Source organism: Bombus pascuorum, chromosome 6 (genome assembly GCF_905332965.1).
Source record: "Bombus pascuorum chromosome 6, iyBomPasc1.1, whole genome shotgun sequence".
Classification (NCBI taxonomy): domain Eukaryota; kingdom Metazoa; phylum Arthropoda; class Insecta; order Hymenoptera; family Apidae; genus Bombus; species Bombus pascuorum.
In genome coordinates, this window is record NC_083493.1 from 10,047,171 (window position 1) to 10,063,588 (window position 16,418).

General features: G+C 36.0%; 3 protein-coding genes across 5 annotated transcripts in view; 1 reads left to right on the forward strand and 2 right to left on the reverse strand.

The window, feature by feature from the left end:
• The window catches only part of LOC132907770 (cytochrome b-c1 complex subunit 8), a 248,975-nt gene that overhangs the window by 99,575 nt on the left and 132,982 nt on the right, over window positions 1–16,418 (forward strand). The gene's annotated exons all lie outside the window — the stretch shown is intronic.
• LOC132907768 (BET1 homolog) overlaps window positions 1–16,418 on the reverse strand; it is a 137,493-nt gene that overhangs the window by 38,809 nt on the left and 82,266 nt on the right. The window lies entirely within an intron of this gene.
• The window catches only part of LOC132907740 (KN motif and ankyrin repeat domain-containing protein 2), a 60,638-nt gene that overhangs the window by 36,552 nt on the left and 7,668 nt on the right, over window positions 1–16,418 (reverse strand). The window contains exon 1 of one of the 3 annotated variants that reach the window (XM_060961110.1): window positions 3,506–3,524. The exons of the other annotated variants lie outside the window; for them this stretch is intronic. The gene's annotated coding sequence lies outside the window, so the exon portion shown is untranslated. Of the gene's footprint in view, window positions 1–3,505; window positions 3,525–16,418 lie in introns of those variants that run through there. 3 annotated transcript variants of the gene reach the window in all.

Genomic DNA, 16,418 nt, shown 5'->3' on the forward strand with positions numbered 1-16,418 from the left:
AAAGGAGAGACGGTTCAAAGTTCGCCATGAGATCTTGCGAATCGTAAATTTTATTTACACGCTCCGTAAGCGCCACTTCATTCAGACGGTCGCCTGGTCGCCTGGTCGCCTGGCTGCCTGGTCGCCTCTTTAAATAACCAACCCGTGAAAATCGGTGCAAAGGCAAGTCCACGAAGGTCAAGATTTAAAGTAGCTGTTGCAATAAGAAGGCAGCTCCAATTTTTAGTAATTTGGCTGAATCAAAAGAAACCGACTCGGAGTTAATTAAAATCGAATTATCTTCTGGAACGTATTATAAATTCATAGTCAATTAATATTCATAATAATAAACGTTTTTTGAATATCTCCTTTTAAATGCACTCCTTTGAATATGAAAGCTATTCATTTCTTTTCCAATAAACGTAATTCAAATATCGCAGTTGGCACCCTACAATTTTGAACTTGACGTCTTCCTGTCTTCTTTGTTCCTTTATATCTTTTATCCTCATTTTATCCTTTCATATACCTCATCAGCTTTAATTTTCTCATATAGCCTTTCTTTTCTATCATTTGTATCTCTATTTTCAAGTTAGTAATACAAACTTTTGCGCTTTCGTATAGTATACGAAATTTATGGTATTTATGGTATTTCCTTATCGCTGCAAACTTTTCGTATCTTCTTTCGCTTCTGTAATACTGGCTTTCTTTGCATACTGTTTAACAGGATGCGATTTATGTGTTTGAAGGAGTCTTGGGTATGTCTATATAGTAAATACGAGAAGTGTCTACGTTAGCATGTACTCTAGGCCCATTAAGATTTTTCTCAATGAACGTACGACGAAAATATCATGAGCAACCGGATGACGAGACCATCGCGTATTTTTGTCATTTTCTTAGGCCCGTTCTGTGTCTTCGTTCTTTCGGTCCTTGTATAAAAACAGGAAATACTTTTTGTCCGTTGACAGCAAACACGAACGAATAAGCTGAGGAGGAATGAACTCTGTACTTATTAGACTGACGAAGTGCAGTTATTTTTCTACGCGATGTTATGGTTAGTTGATCATTTCTGGGGAAGAATGTTCTCCTTGTTAAATTTTCTAATTACCTGCTATTTATGGCTACAACTGCTGTTGCAGTAGCGTACAATGCAAACGGAGAATAATTTGTTCAAATAAAAGGACAATAGGTTTCTTCGAGGAGAATTGTACTACTAGAAACGTTATCCGTTAAGCTATTAAGGTTGAGGCACTGATGTACAGAAATTATGTAAACGTATATTCTTGGAGAACGTATGCAAATAAAGTAATCTACATAGTGAAAGTACCAAACTTCGCGAGCTTTTTAAAGCATAAAAAATCTATTTGAATAATGAATATTTTATAGAAGCTTGGGAATATAAATCAAATTTCCATAATTTGGCAAAAGATAGTTTGTATTGTGGAAGATGAAATAATAAGGATAAAGAAAGATATACAAATTCTCGGAATTCTCTACCACGATCACGATATTTAAAAAGTAGAATTCAGTAAGGTAAATTGATTGAAATTGCAAATGAAATTAACGGGATGTGAAAATAGCAGATTATGATAATAATAAAGATTTTATCGTATTTTATCGAGTTTAAGAATTTTCTTTAATTATATTTGAACTGTTTCTCACAGCAAATGAGTTAAGTTAATTCATTGCCTTTATAAACGTTATCTCTCGCGTGGGATGAGCTGGTCTGTCTATCGAGAGTTCTACATTTATTTTCATCAACTGCATTCTCTTATAAAGTATAAAATAGCAGATGTAAAATATCAAGCTTCGGCAGCTGGATCGGAACGTATGTGAATCCTGCGAAATTTACCCTTTCAACGCTCTGACAACGTTTAATTAAAATACACACACACGAGCAATCCATTCATCACTTTGACACAATGAACTGCACACAGATTCAAGGATTCCTCGATACACGACACGCTGATAATCGCGATTTAGTTGAGCATGAAATTGATCTCTCTATTTCTTGTATAGCTCGGTAATAGGATATGGATAGAAATTATATCCGCCTCGCGAATCACATCGATGTAGATAAAATTAAGCTGCCATTGATCGCGATCTGAAAGATCATCGCGATAAATGATTGCTCCATAAATCGTTTGACAACATCCTTTGATCTCTACGAATGATAAGATATTTATGCAAATTTTCGTGGAAACAAATAAAGAAATAATATCTAAGAAAGTCGTTTCATCCACTAAAGATTAGAACGAGTATCTAGCGATTATACTTTGGATATTTTGCATAGTTATGTAACATTATACTATCCATGCATACATAAATATTTGCGGTTTCACTTTGGATAGAAAATGACTGTTTTCTGAATAGAAAAATCATAAAATTACGTCTCTGGTATTTACGTACAGAATATTTTAGCGTTTCATAGAAATTGGAATAAATAGATGCTTAAAAAATTTGTTAATGTATATTACATGGCACAGCTACGTACATAGTTTCGCTTTTGCATTTCACGAAACTGCACTTTCTTCCCCTTCAAATATCTCTCTAACTTTCCCCTTTATTCCCGCCATATGCCTTTTTTTACACCTCTTCAACACTTCTCCTCAATGATTATGCATCGATTAGGAATTTTTCTTGAACGTGCATCGATTCTAACGTAACGTACATTTATTCATGTGTCTACGTTTATTTATGATTATGATATATTTCGTTTTCGATCCAAGTTATATTAAGGACGCTTTTATTCCCGTTTAATTATCATAAATCTGATTTTGGTATTTGCCGTGAAATAATAGCAGTAAATCCGGTAAATAAACCAGCGTGTAAATTTAACCAAGCTGTCGAGCGCGCACGGATTTATTTTCGCGTTGGAAGAAATTAGATTGACTTCTCAGCCTATCGACCGCGTTTAATTATAGGTAACACAGCCGGTCATATTTTTAACCGAAAACATTCCCGTCATCAGACTGCTATCGAGTAAGCGCCGCAATGTCAATCCTGTTTCTAGCGCAGCAACTTGTCCTCGTTTCTATCTTACTTGTATCATTCAAATGTGAGATAAAAGACACAAGTATTCCAAGAACGAATATTTTCTTGTTCCCTTCACACGTTAGATACCTGGGATTCTTTTGCATAACCAAACCAATATTCTTAATGAAATTTTACACGTCACTAGTTACAAGTTACGAACGTTAATAAAATCTTATATACACACATACATTACGACAGTAACAAGTTCGATAATTAAACAAACGAAGTTTTATGAATAGCTTTTACAAATTACACGTCAGAATCCTCTTTCAAACAATTGAATCGATATTATGAAATTCTACGAACAGCAAAATTTTGCATGCTGCTAGTTACAAGTTAGCAACAAAATCTGTTGCATAACAGCGACAAGTATGATAATGAAACGAATGAAGTTGTAATAAGAGTGGAGATAGTATACAAAAAATGTTGGATGAGTCAAAGGTTCTAAGTGACCAAACGTTTAAAAATACAACTGCGTATTTATGACACATACCTTTGTTAAAAATCTGTTGGTATTTACCAGATTATAAGTATCTAACACGCGTTCCACGCAACAACTTAGAAACGATACAAAGTTCAAAATTACCACCACTTGCTCTCCGATGATTTACCAACGTCTGCTTAATGATCGAAGATCGAAGTTTTAATGAGGAAATATTATACGAAGGTTAGAAGAGCGTTTGGTATCAGATTATGCATTATGCACTGCGGAAGAAGGCGACGCGTATAGGTGTAACTTGTGAAAAATGACGAGATGCAATTATCGAAGTGCTGTTCCGCGGATCGATGAGCAAAACAACGTCGCAAGTACAATTGCGTCGGCATCAAATATCGTTTCCTAGCTACCATTTACTATCCAACGAAGAAATCGAATAGCACGAGCCGGAGAACCGCGAGAGCTCCTCGGGCTTGACTTTGTTTTGCATAGATATCGTCGGGCAAATGAACGACTTCCGGCCGGTTGGACTTCGAATACGGGATCCTCGATCGCGCCTACGACTCGTGATCTTTGTTCATCTCGATAAGAAACGCTGTTAACACGTAGACCGCCGTTGAATTTTGCCTTCGGAGTCACGATAGATGGAAATATTCTGCACCATAAGATTGCAAAATTGTAAGAGATCAATCGAACGAATGAATCGATTATATGGTATTTGTGTCATATTACCTGCGTCATTCGCGTTGTTGAATATTTTCTAGTCGTTGAAATTTATCTTATTTTAATCGATTAAAAAAATTCAGTAAAAGCGATATCAATCAATGTCTGTGTGTTTGAAACGAAAGAGTGTCCTGTCTACGTTACAAATCTGAATTGATAATTCGTAGCAACTGACGTGTAATTTAAAATCGTTGAGATACGATTTCAATTGTTACTTTAACATATATATGTAGCAATTAATTAATGAAGTAACTTTATCCGGGAATTAATAAGGTAAACAGAAGCAGGAAATAATTTATTCAGTCATCGTGGATTATTTTCGATATTGAGAGGATTATATAATCAGATTTCAATATTATATCAAGCAGAGTAATTTTCAATAATTTTTCCGACATCGACTATAGTTAACACTGTACAGGTAATAATATGTGATTACACAGAACTTAATTAAATCATGCATATTATTGAATACGTGAAATCAGTTTCGAGAAATTAACAGATGCAGTGAACAGCTTCTAATTTGAGCGATCACTTAATCACGTAGTACGTTCACGGTGGAACTGATCGTTAAATAACGGAGAATTAGAAAGAGACAGTTATGAAGTTTTAATGATTAGGAAGCAACGAACTAAACAACAGACTTGTACTTTATAATTTGTTAAGCAGAAATCGTATAGTGTAAAGAGTGACATTAGTGTTCTTTGTTCGACTGCAACGACAAAAATTAGTTAGACTCTAACTATAATTTTACTTAAATTCTATTTACACGTGTCTTTCCTGTAATCCATTCCTTCTGTTTTTCATCCTTCATTTCAGAAATTCTTCTATTATACTAATATATAAAATATAATATAAAAATATATTATATCTCACTTTCTCTAATATTCGCAAAGGTATCATTAGTCGAGCCGTTATCGATTACAACGACGAAACTTAAGAAGCAATTGGTAACGAGCACATGTTCGAAGCAAATTGGTTACGCTTGTTCGACTCTGATACGAAACTTTGTGTATCGAACCTGGCTGTCGTCGAAGCTGCTCGACCCTGCACCAGTGCGCAAACATCAATTTACAATCGACGCTTTAGCGTTGCCGCAACGAGTAGATTTAATTAACCTCATAACAGCTCGGCCTGCGTTAATTTAGTCACGAGGTACGTACAATTCTTTTGCAACGATTATCGATAATACATCAACGCGGAGAAGTGATTCTTAAGATACGTTATATTTCATTCTGAGTGATATACCAAGCGGCGAGTAGCTGGTATGATTAACTACTAGTTCGAGAAATTAGAAACGCGCATTAATCTCATCTATCGACTAGTCATTCTCTTGTTCCTTGCCTTGCAGCATAAAGTCCGGCATCTTACGGTCGATCGGGAGACTATTCTCTTAGACCATTATACTTTCTATCGCATCATTCATAATAAGTAACATTTCACTTTCACAACATTGTTACGTAAATTAATAAAATCGATTTCTAAGGCTGCAGCTATTAATTCTCACGTACGTGAATCTTTTTTATTGATTTCTTCAGAAACTTTCTTAGAAATTGTATTTGATCTGTACAAAGTATGTAACGGAGTTTTTGAGCTTCTCTATTAACGAAGAAATTTATTTAAAATACGTATCACCCGAATTAATCATTTTTATGTTGCGCATTACCTAACATCATCTTTACACAGAATGACGAGAGGATTTTACCTATGCAACAAATTACACACTTCCACTGAGAAAAATGGTGCAACTTGCATGATTGCACTAAAATGCACGTGCATGATTGCACTTGCGAACCATTCATCATCTTCCAACATTTTTTCTAATTGCAGTCACAAACAGATATGGCTTGGTCCAATTACGTGAATTGCTCTGTACTTATATATATATAATTACTATACATTTAAACTATAACGACTATATAGATCTATCCAACATACGCTAGGTCTTAGCTGTAAAACTACCTTAAAACTCTCAATTCTTATATAGGCACAACGTAGCAGATATAACAGGACAAATGTAATTATATTCAAAATTGAATTTTTGTATAATTAAATAATCTACGCTGGTTCTGATAGTTATAGGACAAGAACATACCACATAGTATTTTACACGAATCTACGTTCAAATGTGCAGAAACAGCATAAACCTATTCAAAATCGTAATTCCTTCGAGCAACAATTAATTAATAGGCATCGAAAGGACGATCGTAGAGTTACGAACGAAGCAAAGGGTCAGTTTTGCGCAATCCAAGAGGGAATTTCTCTTCTCGGCGTCTTCCAGAGCTCGTTTCAGCTCGCGTGAATTAATTATCCCGCAAGTTTCTCTCCTCTTGTCGTTCCTTTATTTTCTCCTTTATCGCGGCTCGTTTTACCCGCTCTGCACGTGTGTGAGTGCTCCTTTATTGGGCCTGTAACACTGGGGCCTGATGCAACGAGCCGCGAAGGCGTAAGCCGCGTGGGCGTACGCACGACGTTGTGTTGTCTTCTCGTACGCGATCGCGTGCACAGTGTGGGTGATCAAATGTAAGGGGTGCCTGGAAACATTCGTACACCTGACGTAACAAACACGGACCAGGATACGGTGAGGACACGCGTCTCTGTCCTTGGCTGGAAAGCGGGAACTAAAGGGATCCGCGCTCGCTTAATCACTATCGTCCTCGAGTCACGTAAATTTCCGCGCTGTCAATATCAGAAGCCATTCTCAGCTGCGTCCTCCACCGATCGATAGAATCGCAGCAGTCGAAGAAACGACTCGCCGGTAATCTAGACCGGAAGTTGGATAGTAGGAAAGAAGTTGAAGAGTTGTTCGGAAAAATCCTTTTGACCAAGTTTGCTTTTATATTGAGTCCAAAGATTGGGAATTTATTCAGAGGCTGTGAATGTTGGGTGGAGGCGATGACAAGTTTCGGTCGTCGTGGAAGATCAGTTTCTTGCTTTTGATATACGAATCGTGGAGATGCGTTCATTTGGAAAAATAGAGTAGTTAGAAGACTGTGGTTTTGGGGAATCAAGGAGCTTTAAACTTTTACCTTCAGCGTATTATATCGATACACACGATCATTCGTAGAACTGGATGTTAGAAAATTAAACTTTCCAGAACCAAGAAAATTTAATTTCTTAAGTTTGATATAAGTGTTTGTTTTAATTTCTTGTCTTTAATGTGTCGTACTGGTACGTTCATTCGTCGAATTGGATAGCAGATGGTAGAAAGTTGACGTTTAAGGAACAAGAAAGTTTAATCGTTATTTTACAACCTATTGAATTGTAAAACTGGATAGTCGAGGTTAAAAAAATTGAACTTTGATGGACACAGTAAGTTTCATTTCTTCCTTTCGACGTATCACGTCGATGAAATTCACGAAACTAATTAATCAAAATTAGAAAGTGGAAGTTGAGAAATCACGAGATTATAATCTCGTATTTTTAACCTACTAAATTCTGAAATTAAATAATCCAAGATAGACGATTGAGATCTATACAACCAATGAAATTTAATCTCATCCTATCAATATATAATACGCCGATACACGTAGAATCGAATGATCAAAATTAAGAAATCCAAGTTCGGAGTATCGAGAAAGTTGAATGATTTATGATACTGACTAATCGAGGTTAAAGGTTGAAATATTCTTTGTCCGTTTCACCGTGCTAACTATATTCAAATTATAAAGCCTTCGTCGAAGGACGTACACGGTTTCGTTCTTTCCTTTTCTTTACGAGAAAGCATCCGTTCAAGGTTATGGTTTCCAATCTAAACATCTCGAAGGCACCGATTTTACGATCGCTAGAAGTCGAGACACTTGGTTACACCCGGTACATGAAAAGGAACATAAGAGAACCCACGTGGGCTCACCTATCAGCCTTTCTCGTTCGCCCATGCACATTACGCACACGCGTGTGTGACATGAATAACGCACGACCCGGTTCGCGATCATACAGGCATATTCCTTTAAAAGAGCTTTAAAGACCGGCAATCGAGAACATTTCGCGCGAACACCGTTCTCCATATACGCCATTTTGGTCGTTTGCAGATTCCATTAGATCGTTCGTGACAATCTCGAAAGTAGGAGGAGCATATCGTCGTTCAAATATAATTTCATCGTCAGACCAGCTGCGTATCTTTACTGTTTTTATTTCGAGGTCGTTCATGGAAAATTGTCGGCCTGTTTTCTCGAATGGGAAACTCGAAACACGATGAAATACCGGAGTATACTATATCGAGCCGATGATGGTTAACTACGTTCTTGCTGAGGCAACAACGAGGTATTTTTCGTTTTTTATTGTTGCCGTATATTGCAAACGGTATCGAATGAATGAAGATCACAGAAAAAGAGGAAAGCTGTAAATATATGTTACAGAGAAAATTGATTAAATTCACTTTTTATAAAGTTATCAATTTCACGTTATCCAACTAGGCAATTCGTATTCAACATCTCAAGAAAGAAATCTTATTTTCATAAATATATTTCTCATAGGATTCCAAAGAAAATTTCTCAAAATAATGCGCGTAATTGTCATTCTTCCATACAGCTTGTATGTAGCAGCTTTTATGTAGCTGATCGGTTTGACTACCGAGAGGCCTACTTGTTTCTATCGCTATGTTCCTTTGATCTTTGCCGCTTTGAACGGAAACAAACAACAAGCATTACCTTTTGTTACTACGTATATAGCGCTAAGAACCTGAAGAAACACGAACAAGCATCGAACAATAACTAACAACTTTTTCAACAAACGATAGAACATCCACAAAAGGTTCCTCGTTTTTGCTTCGGCGAGGATGCGGCTTCAACGTGTATACAATACGCACGTGGAGAAGTAAAGGAAAGATCGAAGGAAGCACGGAATGAAAATCGAGGCGTAACGACGGTATAAATAACGCTGACACGAGGAGCACGCGTAATGGTGATCCTTGAAGACGATTTTCTCGGTCGCGAACCAAGGAATTCCGAATGACACGCGTATTTTCTGCGAGCGTGCCTAAATCGCCAGCTCAAGGTGAGGAGTACCAACGACCACGGCGGTAAACCTTCGCTTGGAACTATATTGGCATTCGTGTTCCGAGCACGAAACGTGTACGAGCTTCTTCGAAGCCAGATCTCCCCCGCGGATCTCTGTATGTGGCAAACGCATACGATTAGCTTTATTTTCTCTCGTGTTCTCTGTTCTCGATTCTTTTCCCTCATCCTCTTCCTTTTCTACTATTTATTATCCTTTTTTTATCTCCAATTTTACAAACGTATAACATATAGATCATTTAATTCGTTTCTCCCTTTCGTGTTCTCCCATTCTTTCTCTTATCCATCTGTATTTTTCCCTGTTATCCGGTCCTTTCATCTCTAACTTCGACTTTACAAACATACAACGTAGTATTAATTCTATTTGTTTTCCTTTCATACTGCTCTATTCTCTTTTCCCCTCCATCCTCTCTTCTCTACACTTTCCTATTGTCTACACGATTTTCCTTCTCTATGCTTTTTACCTATAAAAATATAGAAACCTTTTGTCAATTCCCAATTATCACAAAATATTGAAATATCGAAAAAATCTGAATGGAATTTTTCTGTCTGCGTTTATTCTTCTTTCTATATTGTTATTACTGTTTGTTACGTCGCGTGAGATGGGCCGCGCGACATCCCTCGTGGTCAGGCCGCCTAGGCCTACCCATCATCACAGTGACCCGTATTAGGCCCAAGGAACCCCCCATAAATCACATCTGTTAACCTTTAAACTATGGTCATATAAACATCACTGGTTTATGGAGGGTCCCAAAAAATCCATAGGTTTATTGCACGTTATTGTTAATTACGAAGAAAGCAGAGGTTTATCCATGAACCATATCTGTTTATCCATATCTGTAGGAGACTTTCTCCTCGTATTGTGTTTATTAACATTGACTATAGCCAATGGGCATCGCGGATCGTTAGCCTCACTATTCTACCGAAAAGTGTGAACAACGAAACCGCGTCCTTAGTTCAGAAGGGCACACCCTCACCGAGTTTTCCTCAGTAGTAGCAGTAGAGCAGACAGTCAGTCACGATCTTGGGATATAACGCGCTACCACCTCAACCCTCGGGTTAACCATAGTACTTTCCGCAGACATCAAAACATTCTCTGTATATGTTCCACGTGTTGTAATCGGGTATAAATATACTTATATTAGATAACTGTAGACTACAGTTATTCAACCACAACCACCCCTATTATCCTAACAGAAATAAGGGATCGGTTTGCTCGCGGTATCGATTCGTAAAATCGTAACGGGAATTTACGACTCCCGTTGACGCGCCTCAACGCGATCGCGTCTCCCCGCGACTGGACGAAAATACACTGTTATTATTTATTCATAGTGCACGCATTGCGATTTAGGATGGCTTTCGATTTACATTCTCCTCGCTCGAAATACGTGCTTAAAACATATTTATGTTATAACGTTTATTCTTTTTTCTTCCTTGCCTAGAAAAAAGTCTCGGTTTTTCCCGCATTCTCCCTTTTCTACGAATTTCTTTATCTTCGACTTTAACGATCCACCAATGCTTTTTCCATTCTTTTTACCTTCGCTCATTCCCCACCTCTTTTCCCAACTTTAACGTTCTTGTTACGCGTCGTTATCTCTTATGCCCTTTTCTATTCGCTTCACCCAAGCATCGCGGTTATTCCCGCTTGAGTTTTTGTGCGTTTTTCATTGCCACAGGCGATCATGAATACGTCCCAAGACCGGAATATGGGATTGTTTCCTGGTTGTTATACCGAACGAGGCATTAAAAAGCGCAGCCAGAATGCTCCATGCGTCTTGCGTTTGACATGCACGAGTCCAGTGTGGATTGTACTCGTTTTAAACGAGCAGACATTCAAAGTTCTTCTAATTGATTTATCTAGGTGATTTATGTTATCTTTGACAGTGATCGGGGGGCGGGAAATGGAGCTCGTTCTATCGTTTGTATCTATGAACGAAATATTTCACGATGTAACGTCGTGCATGCAACGTTATGCACCGGGTATTTCGCGTGTCTCTGTAATAACACGTTTATGAAAATAATAGTAGTTTTATAGAGACTTTAAAAGTAGTAAATCACAAGCTTCCACGAATAAGGCAAATGAGAGTTCGAAGAATATTCTTTCAGATATTACGCTCTGTATTAATTCAATCCTCTTTTGTTCTTTGCTTCCCGGAACACTTTTATCGTTAAAAAGTTGTTCAAGTGTGAAAAAAATACGAGAAAATTGTTCTTGTTACGGATGAATTTTTGCTCCAATTTCATGCTACAGTTTCCCATAAAATATTCCAAGTCTTTCTGACTGTTGGAACAAAAGAGAGATTGGAATATAAAAATTCAAAGACCCTAGTAAGATTACTTTGCCTGGCATCGTTATAGGATAATAGATATTTTCTTTTTCCTTGACATATTCTCTTTTATGTTTCGTTTATCAGCGATCAGGTTCCTGAATTACAATAACAAAGCTGGTGTTAAAAGGTGCATTCAGCTTGTTGAATGCGCTCGGAGTTACATTGTGTCGGGAAGAAACGGTTCTCCAATTAAAACGATGATTTATATTTCTGTCGTTGAACAAGGAAACTGAGATTCACCCGAGGTCAGATTCGGATTCAGCTAAAAGAAACGGTTAGTTTTTGAGCGTACATATCGAGCATCGTAGTATACTTTTTGAATTAATGCGTTTCATACGTTGCGTGGGAATTTCAAGTCGGCGAGTTTTATGAATCCATTTAAAATTCACCCGGTTTTTCGAAATGTTCACGGTGTATTTGATGAACTGTACGAATCTGAATTTTAAATCAACTGAATATAAAATCAGGTGATTTTAAAGTAATAAGAGAACGAGATTGATATATTCCGTTATAATTACATTCCGAAATTCATCTGAACACATGGCATATTTCGTCGAATCTAATTTTACGGATTTTTTTATGGCAATTTTATGGATGATTACAGTACACAAAAATGAGGAAGGAAACTCCATAAATTCTTCTTCGTGGTTTAGCCTCTAGATATTTAATTTTGAAAATGATGTAATATATTTGAAAAATATATACATAAATTTTCGAAAGAACGAAAGAAGAAAAATATGGCTCTAATTGTACAGAAAATAATCGAAATAAAGTTTCTAGATACCAAGTTTTCTTTACTATCTCTTTCCTATTTCCCAAACATGCTGTGACATACTGTTTTAATTTTTTCGATCAAAAGATATATAAATTCTATCCTAACGAAGCTAAATATCAACCAAGTTCGAGCTATTCAATTACTTTTCAGAACCGTGATTTAAAACACTGGTATGGCTGAATGCGCGTCAAAAAATTAACGAGTAAAATCACTGAATCGCGATTGAAGTTAATTTTTAATGCCAAGAGAAATTTCGTGAATCTCTCGTCCGTCAATAATCATTTTCCAAATTTCCAATATCTATTGTATTATTTTTTTGTTTAACCATCCGTGCTATCGTTATTGTTACAATTTACAGGGTATAACAAACGCTGCAATTCGAGATTCGTTATCGTGTCGATGATTTTAAGCTTCCCGGGTGGTGCGATTTTTTCAACATTTGTTTTTATCTATTTTTATGAAATTGTATTAAAAATACCTTTATCATTATCAAATCGCGCAGAAAGGATTATAACTACGATAACATTGATCTTGAAATTTTTCAAACTTTAATTACATTTGATTTTAATTTATTATATTTGATTACTAAAGAAGATCAATCTAAAGTTCGCCTACTTCCTCAACATGAATCTTTTGATTTCACCAATATTAATGATGACTCGGTGACTCGTCAGCTACTGCACCATACTGGATCCATCGATCGTTGATCCAACACGCAAAATAAATTACGGTCGTCTACGTTACACACAATGCACAGACGATCGATGATTTATGCAAGTTTCTCTCATGAGCTTCGCTGTTTCGCGCTTTAACTTAGCTAGTCATGCTTCGCGAATGTTTATGGTAATAAACGAGTCTCGTCTCGGCGTATAAATAGTTATAGCCATCTGGCGATAAAAGCTATCTTAACCCAGGTAAACTCGACTTATTCACACTTCACACTGAACTCATCATCGTTGTATACTCTTCCTATATTTCCTAAGATAAGATAATCGAATTTATTTTGACGTTCCTTGCGTCATTGTCATTGTCGTCTTACATAATAACTAATAATGACATACCTTCATGTCGTAAGACACGTTCTTTTTTTTTTACGCTATTTCGTCGTTGCATAGGTCAGAATAATTTTCACGTTTTCAGATTTCACGTTTGAAACAAGATATTACTAAATTTAATTGTATTTACGCTGGGATATGACATTTTTCGTATGAAATTATTTTTTTATAATTATGAAATATTTGTATGAATTACTTCTTCAGCGTTAATAGAATGAAATTCTTCTGTATTATTTGGTGGACTGCTAATTAGCTCGGAGAAAGAATTTCATTCAGAATCCGAAGTTATGTAATCGAATATCTGTGTTAGGTAAATATCGAGAAAGCAGTTCTCTTTTGTCAACTGGTATCGTTGAGATATACATAGGTAGATTTAAGAGGATAGACCATTTAATATTTAATTCTATATTTTAATCTATATTTTACGCAATAAACGCTGTTCATATTTTTACTCTGATTTCACTTCTCGTATTAACCAAAGTAGCACGTTAAACTCTCAGACTCTAAGATACACAATAGCGTATTATAAAAATAAAGATTTGAAGACAAAAGTAAATTTTGTCATAATGTATTATGAAACTGAAACTCGATATTGCGCTAGAAAAAAGTACAAATTTAAAGCAACTCGTGAATTTTTCACAAACGCGCGTTATATAGCAAAGTCATAAAAGATATAACTTAGAAAAAACGAAGCTGGCACCCCGCTGGGGGTAGCCACCCACATGCTATATTTATTTTTATTTTATTTTATTTGTTTTCTTCGCCAATAAGATATAACACTTTACCAAATGTCCATAAGGACAAATTGTAAAATAACCAAAATAAAATAAAAAAAAAAAAATATAGCAAAGTATTGAACAGCTTTGGCTCTGTATCTTCTCATTTTCATATAATTATTCGGATATATAATTTTTCGATACATAATTACCATTATTTCCTTTTTTTCATTATATCCGGTTTAATCTCCACAGCGGAAGAGCCACAAGCTAGTTCGTAATGCGGCACGCGCTCACGAGTGTTGCTAATTTAATGAAAAGATCGCATACCGGGAGTGCATCAACATGCTGACCGGGCACGATTATCGGTCATTCGAATAATTACCAAGCACGAGCCCAATGAGGACAAAAACTCGGCCGAAAGAGCCAACTAAGCGAACTATAATTTATTTCATCTGATTTATTATCTACCACGATTCTATAGTTAATTCTCCATTCAATGATTTTCATACTTTCAACTCTGTTCTTGTTTTCACACAACATGTACCAACCTGGCAACATTAAAACAACAGAAAGCTCGTTGAATATTCCATAGGAAAAAATAATTGTAATGAAATAAGTGAAAATATCGAGTTTCGAATAAAATATCAGGGAAAATCATCGAAATATGTATTATTGTTGGGTAAATCTCCGTAAAGTAGGACAAGGCAATGTTTAATTTGATTCCAAGGTTTTCAAGCTTTTTGCAAACCTTTTTGTACTAACAATTTTCGAGAAATAAGTTTTCGAAGACTAGAGAAAACAAAGTTTTGATAAATGGATTATTGATTTAACGTTTCGGCGATGCACTTCTATCGATGCTACAACGACGAGATAACTTTACAGTTTTAGGTTTTGCAGCGTAGAGTACACACATCAATCCGCTTTTTTTGTTTGTTAAGCAAAACGAACACGAGAAACGCATCCGACAGTTTTCCGATGATACAAGTAAAAGCAGTCGCATGTCTTGCGACTACTTTGCGAAATAAAAGTTTACATTTTCTCCGAGGATGCTATGGCATGAGGTAATACGACAGGAGAAATTTGTTCTTTTTCCGGATCATTTCGAAAGATTCATTTCCGTAACTGTAAGGAATTTCACTCTGAACCAACGTTATTTAAAAATATTATTTTGTGCATTCTATGAAGCGACAATTTTAGTAAATATGTAAATACGCGTGTTATAAAATTCATTATCATTTGTTAGATTCTTTGTTGCGAAATAAAATGTCTACGATACTTATTCATGATTTTAAATTCCCTACAGAAAAATTGATTATAAATACCGCTGAATGAATTAAATAAGAAAAGAAATGATTTAAAATTTGCATATAGAAAATTCTTTATCGAGTCAAATAAGCAACATTTGTATAGATATCCTTTTCACTTATCGTTCAAATTATATGAGAATATGTTTGCTTAATTTTACCTCAGTATACTAATAAACCATCACAAGCTACAAATTGTACATGAAACGTGATTCATGTTTCTCATTTAATGAACCCAGAGGCGATGTGAAAGAGTGGAATGAGATTTAATATTCAATCAAATTCGCTAAATATTAAATTTTTAATTATTTCCCTGATAATTTTTGCTTAATTTCCTTTTTTATACTTTGTACAGTTTTTTTTTAATTCCAGACATTTAAAAAATAAAGGTCCATTTTTTAACCTTCTCAAAAACACGTGACAAATTTTTTTAATCAATTAGTTTATTAAAATTTATCTCGCAAAAAGAAGAAACGACTATTTATCGTAACATATTCCAAAATGTATGCCTCTTTTTGTCAATTTTCCACAAACACGTTGTGTCATATTTTTTAAATCATTTTCCATACTAAACTCTACTCCATCAAAGATATAAACGTCCCACTTCAAAGAAGCTAACAACAAGTACTCGTAGTCTGAAATTTTATCTTAAGGCTTCCTATAATTTTATTCAAAGAACCTCACGTAACTCGTGTAAAAGAGAAAAATTCCTCGTTTGTTTCAATCGAATAGCGTCACTGTTGGCATCTGGCTGCAATCGAGTGGCAAACGTAACGTTCGGTTAATTAAGAATGAACGCGCATCTCGCGAATAACGATGTAGCCGCAAGCGGATTATATATTCGCTGAGCGTATTTCAAGGCGATTACGTTTGCTCGATGACGACGTTATACGCACCGTATACCACGAGTTATTCCCATAGCTATCAAAAGCGCAACGCTGCCGCGCCAGCCTGCCTGACGATTATTAACATCGTACTTATTCTTACTACTGACTGAGGAAATAATGTCAAGGTCGTTAGGCGTGTCTGCAAAACTATACCAATTGAATAAA